Raw genomic sequence first — 18,242 nt, forward strand, 5'->3', positions numbered from 1 at the left:
CATCAGCAAATATTGTCCAACGTCACCAAACTTTGGTTTTTGTTCACATGCTGAAATGGCTGAATTTAGAGTCATTTGATCAAACAGTAGAAACAACAAAACTGGTGTCTACTGTATCTATTCTGACATCACGAGGCTCAGTTATCTGCAGTCAATGCAAAGACATGTAGGGAAATACTGCAGACACACACACACACACACACACACACACACACAAACTCATGCTGTGACATCTGCGAAATGTGAATTTGGTGTGTGTGACAGAGAAAGTCTGATTGACCTCTATGACGGACAAAAACTGTATCAAACAGAGTGTGAAGATGCACAGATGTATGTTCTGCATCTCGTGTGTGTGTGTATGTGTGTGTGAGTCTGTGTGTGTGTGTGTCATCTTGTGTGCAGGCCTACAGCCCGGGCGTATAAAACGTTGCTCAGCTAAAAATAAATAAAGGGCTCGGGAGAGGAGCGAAAAGCATTGTGCGCTGTGAGTCACGACCAGGAGTGGTGGTGACGATACACTCCCTCCACCACACACACACACGCACACACGCACACACACACACACCTTCTCTTCCCCATTCAAATGCTGAGAGGGAGAATACCATCCGTTTCTCAACACCAAGAGATCAAGACCTCCAGAAACTCCAAAAGAATCAACACAGACACAAACACAGACAACATACAAGCAGGCAAAGATGTAAAATCCAGTCAAAGATCATTACAAGACAAACAATATACCAAAATATATAAAGTAAAGTATATATTTTCGAAGTCAGCAATTACGGAAAAGCATTCCTATTTGAAGAGACCCCATTAAAGTAAAACTTACACCTCTTTCATGCTACTTAATGTGGTTTATAATATCATTTTTACGTTATGCAGACATGTGCCAGCAAAAAAAACTGGTATACATCCCTGTATACATACTATTTGTGAACCCATACATGATTCAAGCCTAAATGTAATAGAAAATACAAATCAAATTGTTGATATATTCCTGCAAAGAATGACTCATATTCAATACATCTGTCCACTGTAAGCCTTTCCAGGGACGACTCAGTATCACACTACATGAAAACGGGTCAAACCTCTAAAACTAATGTTGTGAAGACAAGGACAACTGCAAAGTGTTATCTTAACACCCATTTTACACAAAATGGTTGATGTAAATCTTGCCTTGCAGTTAAGGTTTGGCAAGTAAAGCTGTTTAATTATAGTATAGAAATGAGATTTACCACCAAAGCGTGACAAAACAGAGTATACTATAGTTTTTAGATTCATAAGACTTGTGGATTTTTTCAAAGCATTTGCGGAGAACAAGCAAATGATTTTTTTACACTCCCTAGAAAAAAAGAGAACTAGTCTGTAGCCCTGCGTGACTGACTAAAATCTCAATCCATCCCAGGTTTGGTTAATGTCAGATTCATGAAAAAATGTCAAGCTCTGTGACTAAAACCCTCCATTCCAGAGCTGGTTCTCCTCCAGTTTTCAAAGTCCTCATTCTATCTGATTTAATAGGGAAATACCACTCGCATGAAGAACTCATTTATTACTCAGTTATTCCTGTGCTCTTGGACAGATCCATCTATATTTGTCAGCATGCACATCTCAAACCAGCAACTAAAATGAAAACAACAGCGTGATCTGGTCTTTTGCTTGTTACATATTTAACATTTTCCATCCTTTTATGTCAGCTTTGCTTCTTTAGTTTCTGTATTTTTCTCCACAAATGAAAACTTTTACTTTTAATTTTCAGAAAGACGACTCCATCAACTGTAGTCTGAAAAAAAAAAGTTATTAGAAAATAATGCTTTTTCATTGTCATGCTGAGATTGGATGAGAGGAACATTACCACTCTCATGTCCATCTATTAAATATAGAACTACAGCCAGGAGGTAGTTAGCTTTGCTTAGCATAAAGTCTGGAAACAGCTAGCCTGGCTCTGTCCAAAGGTAACAAAAATCTGCACACCAGCACCTCTAAAGTTCAGTATTTAACATGCTATATCTCATTTGTTTAATCCATACAAAAAATAAAGGAGTGAAGACAAGGAAGTTGGGCACCCCCACAGTTTTTGAGGTTAAGTCGCCTACAGAAAGCTGTGGTTCCAGACTACTTCTTGGCTGGCCACAGTGACTTCCTGGCGTCTTGTCACTGTGCTGAGCAACCAGACAGACACCAGGAAGTCACTTGCTGTTTCTCACTAAGCTAAACTTATCGTCTTCCCACTGTAGCTTCATATTTATCATACAATCATGAGAGTGGTAGCAAACATCTCATTTAACTCTTGGTAAGTAAGCAAATAAGTGCATTTCTCAAAATGTGTTGCACAGGTGTGCAGGAATAGCACACAATAAAGCCACAACCCCCCCAAAAAACAGCTAACATGCTAACAAGTACAAGTACGAGTATGAATTAGAGCCTGAACGATATATCGATCAGCTGATATTGGCCAATCACAGATATATCGGTATCGGGGTATATGTTGTCCGATATGCACCAATGTTTTTTAAAGTTATATAGGCAGCATTTAAATGTATATTTGATCCTTTTTCTTAATTCAAGTTTAATATATACATACATATATTTTTTTGTTCTGTGTTTATTTTTAATTTATAGTAATTTATCATTTTAAAATTCCCAGTGAAGTTTACTGTTTCAGTGCACTGATGTCATTTTATACAATAAAGTTTATGGTTAAACTGTTAATATCATGCCCCCATTACATATCTTTGTCACAAGAGTTTGATAATCACATTCAAGGAATCATTGCAAAAAAAATGTAAGTTTATGTATATATCCTGTATATATAAGATTATCGACCAATATATTAATATCAGAATTTTTTTACTCCCTAATATCGGTATCGGCATCAACCCTAAAAATCCAGTATTGGTCAGGCCCTAGTATAAATATGAGATCTCCAGAGATAGATTTAGCACATTTATAAAATAGTTATTATCTTCCTTGGACTCCATGTTACAAAAACAACAAAGAGAAACTAAAACAATCATTGTATCTGACATACCAGCATATATTAACATTCATACATACAGTACAAATTGTAGCATATATTCTATAATATATTGCACAACCTTCCACAACTGCAAACTGCATGATCCTATTATTATACATGTATTTTGCATATCCTATATTGTATTGCTGGTTAAAATGTTGATTGAGGTAGGCATGAATACATTTGGAAATTCACTAAACATCACTGTAATCAAATTATAAAATACAACAGGTCATGTTGAGAGGGAGGAGCCAGCCTGTAGCAGTGATGGTTCATAGTTTAAATATTAACTCATCCAGTGAAGAAGTTTTCAGAGGAGTGTAAAGCTCTCTTTAAAATAATATGATCCTTTTGACAATTGAGTAAGTGCACTGTGAGTGTAAATGATTTATTTTGTCACCAAAGGAAGCAAAAGTTCATGACTCACTAGGGACAATGGGTGAAAATTATAGGTTAACATCTATGTTAATGCTATATTAAAGTTGACATCTAAAGTAAAGGAAAGGAAGCCTTGAAGAGTGGCTCATTGTGGTTTTCACGCAGGACAGATGCCATTTTGGGTCGGCTATACATTCTGGGTGACGAAGAGGTAAAAAGCCCTTACTCAGCACTGCAACAGCTCTTCTGGAGCTCCATCAAACACAACTGGAAGTGCTCACAAGTGGGAAGTCAGTGAGGGATCACGTCCTTATCAATATACTAGTGACTCCCACTGGCTGGTCAGAGGACGGTTGGATCTGCTGCAACTGCATGAACCTCAGTACAAGTTAGGCCCTGCTAATGAAGCTCCACACTGTCTTATGAAAAGATGCAGTTGGAGACTTCATGTGTGTCAGAGCAGTCTACACCTGCAACAGCGGGAGTTAGCAACAACAAGGACTGTCCAGCAAAATCAGGTTTTGTAAATATTTTAGATGAAACTGGTTGAAAAGAGCCAACGTGAAAATAGTTTTAGAATCAGCTAAGTTTAGGTTCAGGAGTTGAAACAAGTCACATGATCGTCTAAGCACTCCTCCTATCAATCTATTTTTTGCTATTGTTTCCCAGACTTAAATCATGTAGAACTTGCGAGACGTAGTACTATAAAAGCTTCACAAGGTTAACGGAAAGTAAAGCAGATCAGGTAAATCAAAAAGTCTGACTTCTACAGCGGTTACATCTGTAAGAACAGACAGCCTGATCTCATGACATTTAAATTAGTATTTTTTCAAAAATAAATGCTATTTTTTTGTCAATAAATGTTAAAAAATTACCAATACCATGTGATTCTAACATGGTGGAGTTTTTTTAACTCCACCAAAAAATAGATAAACCATGACCACTACTTTAACCTTAACCAGTAATTTAACCTGAGCACCAGTAACAAACTGAGCTGAAAATTATGTTAACATGTGTAGTGTGAAAGAAAATTGAATAGTAGATTATCATTTTATAAATCTTTTGTATATATGTTACAAATGTTTTCAAATGAAGGAGTCAATGTTTGTTATCAACTGAATGTGATGTAATGTCCTCTGGGGTTAGCTAGAGATATCTTTGTACTAAGCCTACTGTTTCAGAGACCATACTTGTTTGTAAGAAGGTGTAACGGTTTGTGGAAATGTCCATTTTCTTCTGGAGAGGTATAAAGCTGTCTAGTTTGGGTTCACAATCTTTAGAGAAAGGGCTGGCTTTAGGGAAAGGGCCAGCTGAACAACATGCTTTCTCTCCAAAAATACAAGATTTTGTTTGTGTGTGGACATTTGTATAATTGTTACTGATGATGTGATGGATTGTACAGTGTCTACAATTGCTTCAACAAGTAACAATGTTTAATGCTTTCTTTATGTCTCCATGTGCCTCTTTCTGAAAGAAAATTTCCACAACAGTAGCAGCAAATGGTTGCTACTTGATTAAAAATAGAAATTAATTTATTTTTATTAAAGGTATGGTTGTCACATTCTGTGTGTGATGTGATACAAAAATATTGGGCTTTAGCATTTCATGTTCTTTGACTGTAATAATGTTTTGGAAGGCTTCAACATGTCCTCCAGATTAAATGACCACCTAGGTTGTTTGTACCTGCACTCCAGAACAACCCATTGGAGCGTAATATGGCGCTTTCCAAAACCATTACAAATCACTGTTACAAAATAATTATGTTTTATGATGTGACAATGCTGTGGTTAAGGTCTGGTTAGGTTTAGGCACAAAAACCTCTTGGTTAGGGTTAGGGAGAGATCATGGTTTGTGTTAAAATGTTCACTTGAAATGTTTTTACTACTTCTTTAAAGTTAGGCAACCTTCGTCATCATGGCAACAGTAAACACCACATTACGTTTTTTTAAAAGCGTCCCGACTCATGGTTGGAAACAGGAAGCAAACAGCGGCCTCCAGCAGCTAAGTCCACTTTTTACCATCTAACTATCTAATAATCCACCCAACCGGCTTCCTCCTACTAAGGAAGTCACCTTATATAGACGTCATCTGAACAGTGTCACAATTACTGCAGCTATTAGATGGTGTCTGTCACTAAACGTAACAATAGCTTGTTCTTGGCAACTGAATTTACGACCTATAGGGTCATTTTTCTTGGGAGGACAGGCTCACCTAGCAAAAGTGATAGATTATTCATATTATGTCAAATGTTGCTGCACTTTATGGTCCTGTTTTTCAATTCAAGAAGATTTTTAAGATTCCTAAAGGATAATCCTGGTGTTATTCTACATTTTCAAATTCCATAATCTCATGGGAAATAAATTTGTATTTTTTCAAAAATGAGTGCTATTTTTCTGTCAGTAAATGTCAAAAAAAGTTATGGACCATGTGACTCAAACAAGGTGTTTGACAAAAAATGTAGATAAACCATGACCACTACTTTAACCTAACCTTAACCAGTAATTTAACCTGAACACCAGTGACAAACTGAGCTGAAAATTATGTTAACATGTGTAACAGCAAATGACTGCTACGTGATAAAAAATAGAGATTAATTTATTTTTATTAAAGGTATGGTTGTCACATTTCATGTGTGATGTGATACAAAAATATTGGGCTTTAGCATACTTTCATGTTCTTTGACTGTAATAATGTTTTGGAAGGCTTCAACAAGTCCTCCAGATTAAATGACCACCTAGGTTGTTTGTACCTGCACTCCAGAACGACCCATTGGAGCGTAATATGCCGCTTTCCAAAACCGTTACAAATCACTATTACAAAATAATTATGTTTTATGATGTGACAATGCTGTGGTTAAGGTCTGGTTAGGTTTAGGCACAAAAACCACTTGGTTAGGGTTAGGGAGAGATCATGGTTTGTGTTAAATGTTCACTTGAAACATTCCTACTACTGACTTAAAGTTAGGTAACCTTCGTTGTCATGGCAACAGTAAACACCACATTACGGTTTTTAAAAAATGTGATGTAAAAAATGCTACTAAGCCCATCTAACTAACTATCTAGCCATCCACCCAACCCACCTCCTCCTAATAAGGAAGTCACCTTAGTCACTTCTCCAGGTCATAGTTACTACGGCCGCTAGATGGTGTCTGTCACTCAAACGTAAATATAAGTCGTTTTTGGCGACTGAATTTACGACCTATAGGATCGTTTTCCTTGGGAGGACAGGCTCACCTAGCAAAAGGGATATATTATTCATATTATGATAAATATTGTTGCACTTTATGGCCCTGTGTTTTTCAATTCAAGAAGACTTTTAAGATTCCTAACGGATAATCCTGGTGTTAGTCTACATTTTCAAATTCCATAAAAAAGACCAAAACCAGCAATGCATTAGTCTGTCTACCAGTACTTTACGACCACCCTACCGTGTCTGTGGCACACAGCCTCAAGGCCATTCCCTTCTAATGAAGATGTAAATCTTTTAAAACAGATCACAAATATATACTTAGAATTTTTTTTTAAAAAAAGCTCAGTAATTTCCTAAAAGAGCTGGTCACTGTAGTTTTTACTAAACGTAACTAAAACAGGAGTAAATAATGCATTTGTTGGGGACTATTTTCAGTTGTGGATTAATACACATTTGGTACACTAGTGAATATTTACGACAGTCACCCAATGCAACAGTGTGACCCACTGATGTATTTTTAATAGTTGAAACAGAGAAATAAGCTACGTCAGGCTTTGGCTACAAAGGTGATACATGTTGGTTGGCTTAATACATTGTTGGTTTCGGTCTCTTCATTGTAAATGTTGACACTAAAAAAATGTAAAATTTTGCCATACCTTTTCCTTTAAAATGAGACTTTGAAGCCTACACTGCTGAAAGTCTACACTTGAATTGTTCAGGGTTTATTGGCCCGCTGAAGTGTCTTACACTGTGAAAACCAAATGGAAGGTGGGATATAATGAAGGGTATCATTAAAGTCCAGCTGAAATCACATTTAATCATCTGTCTTTGGAGTCAAAATAATAATATTTTTAAATGTATTGTTTATAGTAACAGTTTTGTATTATTAGAATGACAACAAAAGGTCTAAACTGCTCCTTTTCGTCTCAGTTGGCTTGTTTGATTGACATTAGCTGGCAGGCTACGGGGGTTACACCGTACATAATGGAGACAAAGTAAACAAATTGCTGCAGTTACAAGACGTGGACAGACAGTGTGTCACTAATAAGCACTTGAGAGCAACGACCAAACCAGCATCTAATCGGACCGAAGTGACATTTGTAGGCATGTTTACATGTTTAATGTGCTGCAGCTGAGAGGCTAATTTGCTACCTAGCCTGCTAACTGACATTAGCAGTGCACTTTTCCCTGGTGATTGTTTGTTTGGTGGCACGTTCAGCAAGCTAAGGTGGAGGACAAGATGTGTGTTCATGTTTGTAAGTTTAGATAACAAAGAGACTTTCACAGGAGAAGCTAATGTGGGTTGTTGTTCAGAGTCTGTGGCTCTTGTGTTGGGGAGCAGGATGCTATCAGGCTCAGTGTGACCGTCTGCTCTGCCTATAAGCGAATGCCACATTATTGCTTTATTCAAGATTTGATTTGTTGTATCGAAATAAGGTCTGCAGCTACATAAGCAGATGATGGAACGGTATTTAATCGAAAAAATGTAAAACTAGGGGCACAATCTCAAAACCAAATAATATACAGTATACATTTCCACCCTTTGGTTTCTGAATTTTCTCAAAGGAGAACACATGACAAGTGATTTACAAAGCAGATGTGTACGCAGTAGCAGACAAAAAAAGGCAATTTAATTTCAGTTCAACTGTAAAGCCTGCCTACACACACCAATGATCCCACTGATGATAAAAACAAACAAAAAAAATCAATGCTCAAGCGAGATATTAGCGCAACTTTGAAGCCAACTTCGAGGTTTGAGGTGGACTGAGCAAATGTGCTTACATTAAATATGCTTGTTAAAACGGATGAGTTGAAAATGTAACAAATGTATGATTTTATGCTGCTATGATGCAAAGAATTTATTCCTTGCAAAAAAAGTAATCAAAAAAAGTATTTATCCCCTTATTGATTAGGAAATTATATATATAATATCTAATAATAACACCAAGTGTCCCATGATTATCATTTGTGTCTATATTTCAAATTGTCTATTGATGATTGATGGTCAGATTACTTCAAAAAATGTAATCTCTGACAAATCCGTAAAAGATACATTTAAGGAATAAGTCAACCCTATGAATTTCGGCTGCATCTACATGTGGACTTCAACAGATTCCAGATGTGAACAAATTGTAAAGAATTATAACATTTCTAACCCAAAACGAATAGATGCTGCTCTCTGGGGGATAATCCTTAAAAATAAATACATAAATAAACACAAACTATTTTTGATATCAACTTGTGATGCATGTATGTTGTTAGTATGACTGTAACTCCTGCCTTTTATAGCCTACGTCTTCAAAGCCCCTTGGTCTCAGTTTTAAGCATGACGTCATCTCCCTAAATATAGCTTTGCACTGGTAGCTCATATTAAACAAGAGGAAAAGATTGTCAGTGGATATTGAAGGACATGCCATGATTTTTTTAATACACAGGTGGGGTAAAGTGCAGATAAAGACGCTTTTTCTACACTTTGTTTCAGGTAAAACATACCATATGATATTTATGATGGTATATAGGCGACCTGTCCTTTTAACAGCCCCAACATAGCTGTAAATGACAATAATAATTACTGTGGTAAATTCAGAAGATACTACAGAGCATGTAAATAACCACAGGTTGTGATGTTATGATTAACTTATGGGTATGTCCTCTAAACAAAGACTGTATTTTGACCTGTTGTCAGTCTGTCAGCAGTGTTGAAGATGTACAAGTAATTTTTTCCACTACAGACACACTATGTGATGATTTGATGGCTGTTTTTGGTTGAATGAAATGTTTAAATGATGCAGCTACATCAATATCTTAAACAGCACCTAAACACTCTCACCACTACCATCTGATAGTTGACCATTTCGCATCCCCACTTGCATCATGGTGATTTGGTGTTAGAAATATAATTATTCTAAACTCAGAACACATGAAGCAAACAACAATTTGGGCATCACTGTAAAGACGTTCAATTAAGTCATACAAGTGAAAAGAAGCAAACAGTCACCCGAGCAGTAAACAAAACCGACTGGTAGCGAATCATTTCAAACGCATGAATTTAACTACGGACAAAATAGGTCTGTGCTGTGAGAAAAATACAGTACACAAACGCACTTTAAATGAAAACTGTTTAAACTAAACTATTAAATAAACTACTAAACTATTCATACGATACGTGCAAAAATTGAGAACTGTGAGGACTCAACTTGGCCAAATTTTTATGTACAGTTAAAGGGTTGGTTCAGTTTTCTCACTGACCTCTTGTGGCATGTTTTTGTTTTTCATTTCTCCAGGTTTTGAGATGTACTGTATGTGTCTTACATTTCAATACAATATTGTTGTAATGGAGTTTCATTTGCAGTGCACACAGCATATCAAAAAATTAAATTTAGAAGTTCACCAGCAAAAATATCTTCCCAGAATCGGTGTCCCTGTTATTCTGGATAATAAACAGACCTTTACTGGATTTACGTTTTACTTAAGACAACTGTTGACAGTGTATTTTGTGAATTATTTTGATTAATGGAGGCACTGATTCTCAAGACGTTCTCAACTGAATTTTTAAAATGTAAATTTTCCATGCTATGAGCACCACAAACAAAATCCTGTTAACCCTCATTGTCTCGGAAAAATATCGGAGACAGACGTTTTAAAATCGGGACAAGTAAAACTCAAACTATATGCAGGTTAATGCCTTGATTTGTAATAATTAATTAGTTAAACGATTTGGACTAACTTAAGCCAAGATAGCTTAAACAAAAACAGATCTTAAATGGGTGCAATTTGATATATACAGCAGATTATTTAATGACAATATAAGTTTGTAGTATGTTACAAAAACAACATTTTCACCACACACACACACACACTTCTTCTGTAGCATCCATTTTGTTGCTGTTCTCAACCAAGAACATATGACTGTCAAACATATTGTTATTACCACTTCCTGTCCTAGAAGCAGGGGCTTAAGAGGAGCACCTGAATGCAGCATCAAACGCTTTGGAACAGGGATGCAAAACAGCTGCAATGAAATGTCTACAACAGCAAGTGAGGTCATGACCCTCAGCCAATGTGACATATATATATATATATATATATATATATATATATATATATATATATATATATATATATATATATATATATATATATATATATATGTACACATTAATATGATCATATTTACCATATTTCACATTGTATTCCACTTTCTGATTCACAGTGGAAATTGTTCATTACTGAAATAATCAAACCTAGATGACAACAGCAGTACAGACGCAGAGTTGGACTTGTTTAATAACAATATAATAATTTTGCCTGAATTATTTCCACCCAGTCACGGTGCGTTTCCCTCTGCTGGCACTGGTAACTAAAGCGTTATTACAAGGGCAAGTAAATCCAACGTGACGTCGAGGTGTTGCCTCAACTGTCTACGATATGATGACTCACACTGAGAGGTGACATAGCAGGTATTTTGGGAGGGGACTTTTCAGCTCCTGGTGCCAAAAACAAAGGGCATAAAGCAGCTACAGTCAGTCGTTCATCATCTCACCTTCAGCAGGTAAACGCAAGAATGAAAGATACACATGGACGCTTACACCTGCTCAGATACCCTCAATAAACATTTATAATCACTGGATAACTTTGGCCATCACATAGTTTGACACACATACAAACAACACAGCTGAATAGCCCCGTGTGAACGCTGACCCACGTGTCAAAACTGCAACCAGAGGCCTGATTATAGACGTAAAACCTAGAACACCTGATTGGCAAGCGGTAGGCATGTGCATTGTTTCTTCCCACATTATTGGGAAAAAGTAATAACGTTTATATTCATTTGATTCGTGAAAAAAAGTTGAAGATGAAGAGAAAAACAGCACAGCACGACTCAAAATTCCGGAAGACAAGATGCGCAAAATGTCGCAGGGGTCATCTTATATGTCACAACAAATAAAATATATACATGTTCTGTCGGAATATTATAGATATTAATGAACAGGACTGCTAAGTCACTACACTACTACTATACACCCTCCATCACCCAGATACACCATAAGCACATAACATAAGCACATAACAAGGCTTTTATTATTCAGGTTTGAAATGTACATGCTGCTACTTGCACACACCCTTTTTAAATGTCTTTGGATACATAAACTAAGCGTCTCAAACCACCAGAAGAACACAAATCCTCTACGTTTACAGATAATAATGAAATACATGGGCAACACAAAGGTGTCTTGGCATTTATAGTTAATTTAAAGGCCTCAAATAAGATGAAATGAACGAAAGAGAAGGAAATCCAACAGCACAAGCCCCTGCGCAGACACAAACTCCTGCTCACATGCACCGAGCAGTCATTACGAGCCTCACGCAAAATGCAATTTAAGGGGTGATTTGGGTTTGACGTCATCCTCATCCTCTAACACATCTCAGGCCGTGCAATTACCTTTCTCGGGATGAGGAAGAGGAGGAGGACATGAAGGAGGAGGAGGAAGACGAGGAAGGTCGGTCGGACAGTCGGTGTCTCACTATCAGTGTCTGCGCGCTCCTCGGTGATATCCAAAACATTGGGTGCCCTTTTTTTGTCTCCGACGCACAGCTGGAGGCTCCAACAACAGCAGCAGGAGCAGCAGCAGCAGGGTCCAGAAGAACACAAAAGTCACCTCGTTTCAATCCTCGCTGACGTCTTTTTGTTGTTGTTGTCATAGTTCTCTCCTGCAAGACAGAAAGACAAGACACGTATGGTGAGATTAACCCGTCTATAAACTTTGTCTGCGCCCGTGCGTGCAGGCCAACACAGAGATGTGATGTGTGTGGGGATTTGTTGGATGTGGAGGGGGCTGGGGGAACTTTACGACCTGCGGCTGGTGGTTGTCAAACGGCGCCACGGAGCCAGAAACATGAACAGTTTCGGAAAAGTCTCAGTTTTTACGCACCAGATTGACACAAATCTACACAACAACGTACGACAATTACGTCATCCTTAACAGATGCATGGAGAAGTTCACAATCAGTCACACACGCCCCCCCACCCACCCAGATAACAGCAGACAACCAGCCTCTCGTGCCGTTCACAAAACCATGGCTTTTCTCTTTTTACGCGCTCACGTCAGAGAGGAACGCAAGGCGACTCCACGGGTCAGAGGTCAAGTTGTTTCCCGTTAAAGAGAATAACGTCAGCTCTACCATTCCCAGACGTGTATTTAGCTTTGTCTTTTCAAACTTCATTATGACATCATATGTCCTGCTCTTATATACTTTTCACAACCTGCATGAGGTCGGTTTTGGGGAGGAGGTGACCGGACGGAGAGGGTCCGTTTATGCAACTGCGCAACATTTCACAGACTGCTCGGGCCTCATGTGGACGCCTGTCCGGGTCAGTGTCACATGCCACTCTAGGAAATTACAGAGAAGGTTTTGGGTTTTGTTTTTTTTTAGCAAGGTGTGTGCATCCTGTTTGCAATACTTATTATCCCCACAACACCACGTCATCTCCAAAAGAAACCAGCCATCTAAACGCTTTAATTGGGATATCACTGACGTCACTTTCTGCAGTCTGACGTACACTTTTTTCATTATGACAATATATTTTCAGGCCTGTAACTTTCAGGTCCTGCATCGCAACGGGGGCGGGAGAGGGGGGCTCATATTTCATAGTGCATGTCATTTATGAGTAGGCCTACAGTCCCTCCATCGTAGGATTACATCTGGCTGCTGTTTGGCTCTTATTGTAAATATATTTTAGCATGACTTATGATTATTCACGCTGATGATCCCCAGAACTGTGGTGGGACAGTAGAGAACACAAACTGAGTAAAAAAAAAAAAAAAAAAAAAAGTTGCATGCGCTTTTCTTCTCGAGGCTGAACTGAGTTGCATCTTCCTTTGTTCTTTTTACTCCGCCTTTTAAGAAAGAGAATGATCCTCTCTGACTTTTGTTTTCATCGGTGTGATCACTTTGCGTGCGCACATCATTCATATATATTGTAGCTGTGGAGGCCAGAGTTTTGCTGTGCTGCAGAACTTGTGAGTATATCGATTGAGTCGTTGAGTTACAGACATTTAGGTTTGGGTTTTCTGCTCGTTTGTTTTTGTTGTTTTGTTTTGTTTTGTTTTAATCAGGTGGGTCAGCCCGGGAGGACATGGTCGTGCCCGGCTCTCAGTGTGCTCTTTGTGGGGAACGTTGACAGGGGAAGAGTGGTGGGCGATGCTTGAGGTGGATTAACTACTATTCACAAAACTGGGAGGGAGACACGTGTGCGTTTACAGTGTGTGTGTGCGTGTGTGTGTGTGTGTGTGTGTTAAAGGGGAGGCTGTGTGGATATTCGCACGGAGGCCACACACACTCACACACACACACACACTCACACGGTCCAGTGTATGAGGCAGCGATTGCAGCTGTTCCTTATTCCTCTCCATCTGCCAATCTGGGCTTCTCTCTATGTTAGGATGGCCTTGATGGGGAATCCCTTGCATATGCACTTTGCTTAGAGGGGTGTGTATATGTGTGTATACGTGTGTGTGTGTGTTTGTTTCCCACACTCTTTTTTTTTTCTCAAGGGGGTTAGGGGTTCAGTGACGTCCGAGCAAAGTGGCACCCCACCCCTCCAAAAACACACACACATACAAACACACACACCCATATACACACGCGCCACCCTCCACTGTTTTGCCCACGTGCAACTTGTTCATTGCAAGGGTCTCCCCGTGTTTACACTCTGCTCTGCTGGGGGCCACTGTCACTGTTCAGTGTAGGACGGGGGAGATGGGATGGGGGGGCGGGAGGGGGGGGGGGGGGGGGGGGGGTGTTTGGTTGAAATAATGACTTAATACTCTTGCATGGCTCAAAGTTTTGTGTCCGACGACATGTTTGTTGACAGAAAATAACAAAATTATCTTTTTTTCTTTCCCCTGGACACTGAGGCACGCAAGAGTTTGAGCAAAACTTGGGTGCGACGTGGCTGCAGAGCTTCGCCACAATTTCTAACAAAGGAGAAAACTGTTGACTAGAAAGAAAAAAAAAAAAAAAAAAAAAAAAAAGACACACGCAGGGCTGAAAAGCAACCGTGACAAAAACGCTACTGCTATGGTAATGACGGGAATAACAGGAGTAAATAAGGACAACAATAAAGCAAAAAGAAAATTCGAGCAGAAAAAGAAAACAAGCCCTTAAAGAATTAAAGATTGTAAAATTCCACGAGTGGAGCCGTCTTCCAATGTCGATGTCTCGGCGCGGCGATTGCGCCCTCCGCAAATGCTTTTTGGGGTAAGGGCTTCCCAGATTAATAGTTATGAACAGCAAGCCCAGACCGCAAAAAGATTCGTGAAGGACATTATCTGCTGCTGTTGCCGTCCGACGGAGACTCCGTGACACCGGGGGAGTCTGCTCTCTTTTCGCTTCCGTGAATTTATCTCCCATCCCAGGCTCGGTTGATTGTATCTCCAGCCATCGGCAACCCGAGGCGAGTGTGTCCCTCCAACACACACACACACACACACACTCGCGCGCACACACACACACACACACACAAGGAGGAGGAGAGGATGGATGGAGGATGGAGAGAAAGAGAAAGAGGGAAAGAAGAGAGGGGGGGGGGGGTCTCCGGATGCCAAGGCTGCTGCTGCAACTGAGAGCTGTCCAAGGTCCTTTCGCTTTGATTCCCCACTCCTTCTCCAGTTTGAATTCTCCTCTATCTCCCCTCTCGTCTCTCCTCCCTCATCCATCCCTTCTCCCTCTGCTTTTCCTCTCTCTCGCTCCCTCATATTTTCCTCTCCTAGCTTTTCTTTTTTTTTCCCCCCTACAAACGCTCGGATGTGCAAAGCCCGTGTGATCATTGGGAGCTGTGCATCGATGCGTTTTGTTGTCAGTGTGCTCTCTCTCTCTCTCTCTCTCTCTCTGTAGTCCGTGGTGTGTCTCCCTATAGTGAAGCGCTGGCTCTCTGCAGCCGCTCCAGAGCTCTGGGTGAGGAGGGAGCAAGGCTGTAAACTGCTGGCAATAAATAGAGAGCAGGGAGGGATCTTATTGGAGCAAACCAAACCTCGTCATCAACCAATCGGTGTCTCGCTCATATAGGGACCCCCCTTTTTGAAAAAAATAGACAGGGCTAACCAAATTCTGATCTATACCAGAGAAAGTGTATATGAATTGATATAGGGATATGAGCATTTGGTGCGGCTTTATGCTAATATGCATTTGCATTTTTCTTGTTCTCTCTCTCTCCCTCTCCCTCTCTCTCTCTCTCTCTCTTTGCGTTTGCAGGGCGTCTAGCGAGGCTGCGAGACTGACCGGCGCTTCAAATAGTCGTGATAAATAACACTAAATTATGATGCCAATGTTATTATTATTAATAACAATAATAAACAAGACGTGAGAGCAAGAATGAGCCATTTTCACCTCGTCACAAAAAAACGCCCCTTTTCCTTTCCTTACAAGCCAAGCGACATGACATAATGGGGAAATGCAAACACACCAAAGCAAAAAAAAAAAAAAAAAAAAAAAAAAAAAAAAAATATATATATATATATATATATATATATATATATATATATATATATATATATATATATATATGTATATATATATATAAAAGTGCGGAAGAAGCTTCGCACAGCCCTCCACATCAAAACATAGCAAGAAGCATCTGAGGCGACTCATGGTCACCTATAGAGTTCACTGGAGGGTACCACTGCGAAAACGACACGGGGGTCTCCGAACTGCACATTCAGCCCGGCCGCGATGGTTCAAGTCATTTACAGCGGTTTAAAGGTTGAAACTAAACAGAATGACACTTTAAAATCCCCCACCCCGCACTACGTTATACCTCAACAGTTCACAGCTTATACAGCAACAATGTACAACTTAACAAAACAACAACACGTTGCTGAGCATCACATCAAGAGTTAAAGAGTTAATCACGACCGTAAACCACTCATTCTCACACACTCTTAGTTCAAACAATCTTTAATATGTTTTGATGGGTTTTTTGGGTCAAATTTAACAAAGAAATAATATAGAATAACTTACCTGTTTTTTAAATTTATTCCTGCAACAGTTCCATTTGTTTTTTCTGTGTCCATTGCGACATCTAACCCCCTAAACATCCCTCAACTTTCCGCTCCATGATGGAGCTGCAAGTTACTGTACCGAGGTGGAGGCCGGGTCACGATCTGGATCCGAACCCCCCTCTCTCTGCCCCCCCGCCCCCCCCTCTCTTGTTCTTCTTTGAATCAGGTTTGACCCCCCCTCCTCCTCCCCTCTCCCCTCCCTTCCCTCTTCCTCTCTCCATCCACACCGCCCCACTATCACTGATGAAACTCGTCTGCATTCAAGTTGGCTGCCAGCATGCCAGCAAGCAGCAGGGCTGACACTAAAAACAAGCTTTAGGGAGAAAGGAGATATTTGGGATGGGGGGGGGGGGGGGGGGGGGGGGGTTGTTGTTATGGGGAGGGTTAGGGAAATGGTTAGTGCATACACAGAGTCTAAAAGCCCACCCCAGACCTCAGACCCCCACCCTTTCCCTCCCGCCATGCCCCCCTTCTCCCCCCCCCCCCCCCCCCCCCCCCTCCTCCCGATGTGGATATTTTTATTGGGTGGTCTTTTCATTTGCAACCCAGTCAGTCACGATTCTCCCCCACCGTCTGCACTGCACAGTGACTGCCTCTCCTGACGCAGCCAACGCGCACATTACTCACTTTAGCAGTCACGACTCGGGAATCCGTGTTGTTTCCACCGAAATCACACGCTTGGTATTGAATTATTGAGCAAGATCTGGCCCCCTCGACTCGGTATTTGCGCGTTTTGACCGACGAAGAATTACAGAGATGTTTTTTTTTTTTTTTGGTGTGTTTGGAGAGGTGGAGGAATGTATCGCAGGGTGAAGTACAGTCGGGATTTTGCATGACAAAGACAGGTGGCCGGTGTGTGTTTTTTTCTTTCTTCTGTGGCACGGTAGCCTCGTAGCCTGCATGCAAAATACTGGGAAGATTTGGCAAAAAGTCGTGAACAGAGACGGGGAGTGGGCGAGCGCAGTTCTTGTGTCCCGTTTGGGTTGCAGAACTGTGCAGACGCCAGTCGCCTATTCATCATCTTGTGGGTCCGGGTCGCCAATTCAACACTGATACCTTAATTGAAAGGGTGATTCCTTCAAATTCTTTCTTGGAGTGGAGGCGATAATAGCGAAGCTCCATTCGCCTCTTGCGCGACCTCCTCGCCGCTATAGGACGCAAAGTTACTGTGAGGAGAGCTCTTAAACAAAAAAAAAAACAAAAGACTCATAACAGCACTGAAGTTAGCCGCGTCTGGCTGACCTCTATAACCGAATATTTGAACTATTTTTGCTACTTTTTGCAAACATTTCGAGAGTGCACTGCAAACCTACACATCCTCTGATCATTTTAACGCGAAGGCAAAGTTGCTTCACTTCAAAAAAAGCTGGATAAAGAATTCAGACTGATTCCTTTATGAGTTGACCAGGCACGAGAGGAACTGACGTGTGCAGAAGAAGAGCTGATCCAAGTCGGTCCGGCTGCTGCCTCTCTCTCTCTCTCTCTCTCTCTCTCTCTCTCTCTCTCTCTCTGTCTCCCTCTTCCCCCCCTCTCCCTCTCTCTGTCTGCCTGCCTATGACATCCGATGAGGCCGTTCAAACTATGCAGGCGGGAAAAGC

At 40.3% G+C, this 18,242-nt stretch overlaps 1 long non-coding RNA gene across 5 annotated transcripts in view; it reads right to left on the reverse strand.

Moving 5' to 3' along the window:
- The window catches only part of LOC122986466, a 64,658-nt gene that overhangs the window by 31,646 nt on the left and 14,770 nt on the right, over positions 1-18,242 (reverse strand). For all 5 annotated transcript variants that reach the window (XR_006404309.1, XR_006404311.1, XR_006404308.1 and 2 more), the window contains one exon: positions 12,027-12,295. This is a non-coding gene — a long non-coding RNA (uncharacterized LOC122986466). The remainder of the gene's footprint in view (positions 1-12,026; positions 12,296-18,242) is intronic.

Source organism: Thunnus albacares, chromosome 7 (assembly GCF_914725855.1).
Source record: "Thunnus albacares chromosome 7, fThuAlb1.1, whole genome shotgun sequence".
In the NCBI taxonomy this organism is placed as follows: Eukaryota; Metazoa; Chordata; class Actinopteri; order Scombriformes; family Scombridae; genus Thunnus; species Thunnus albacares.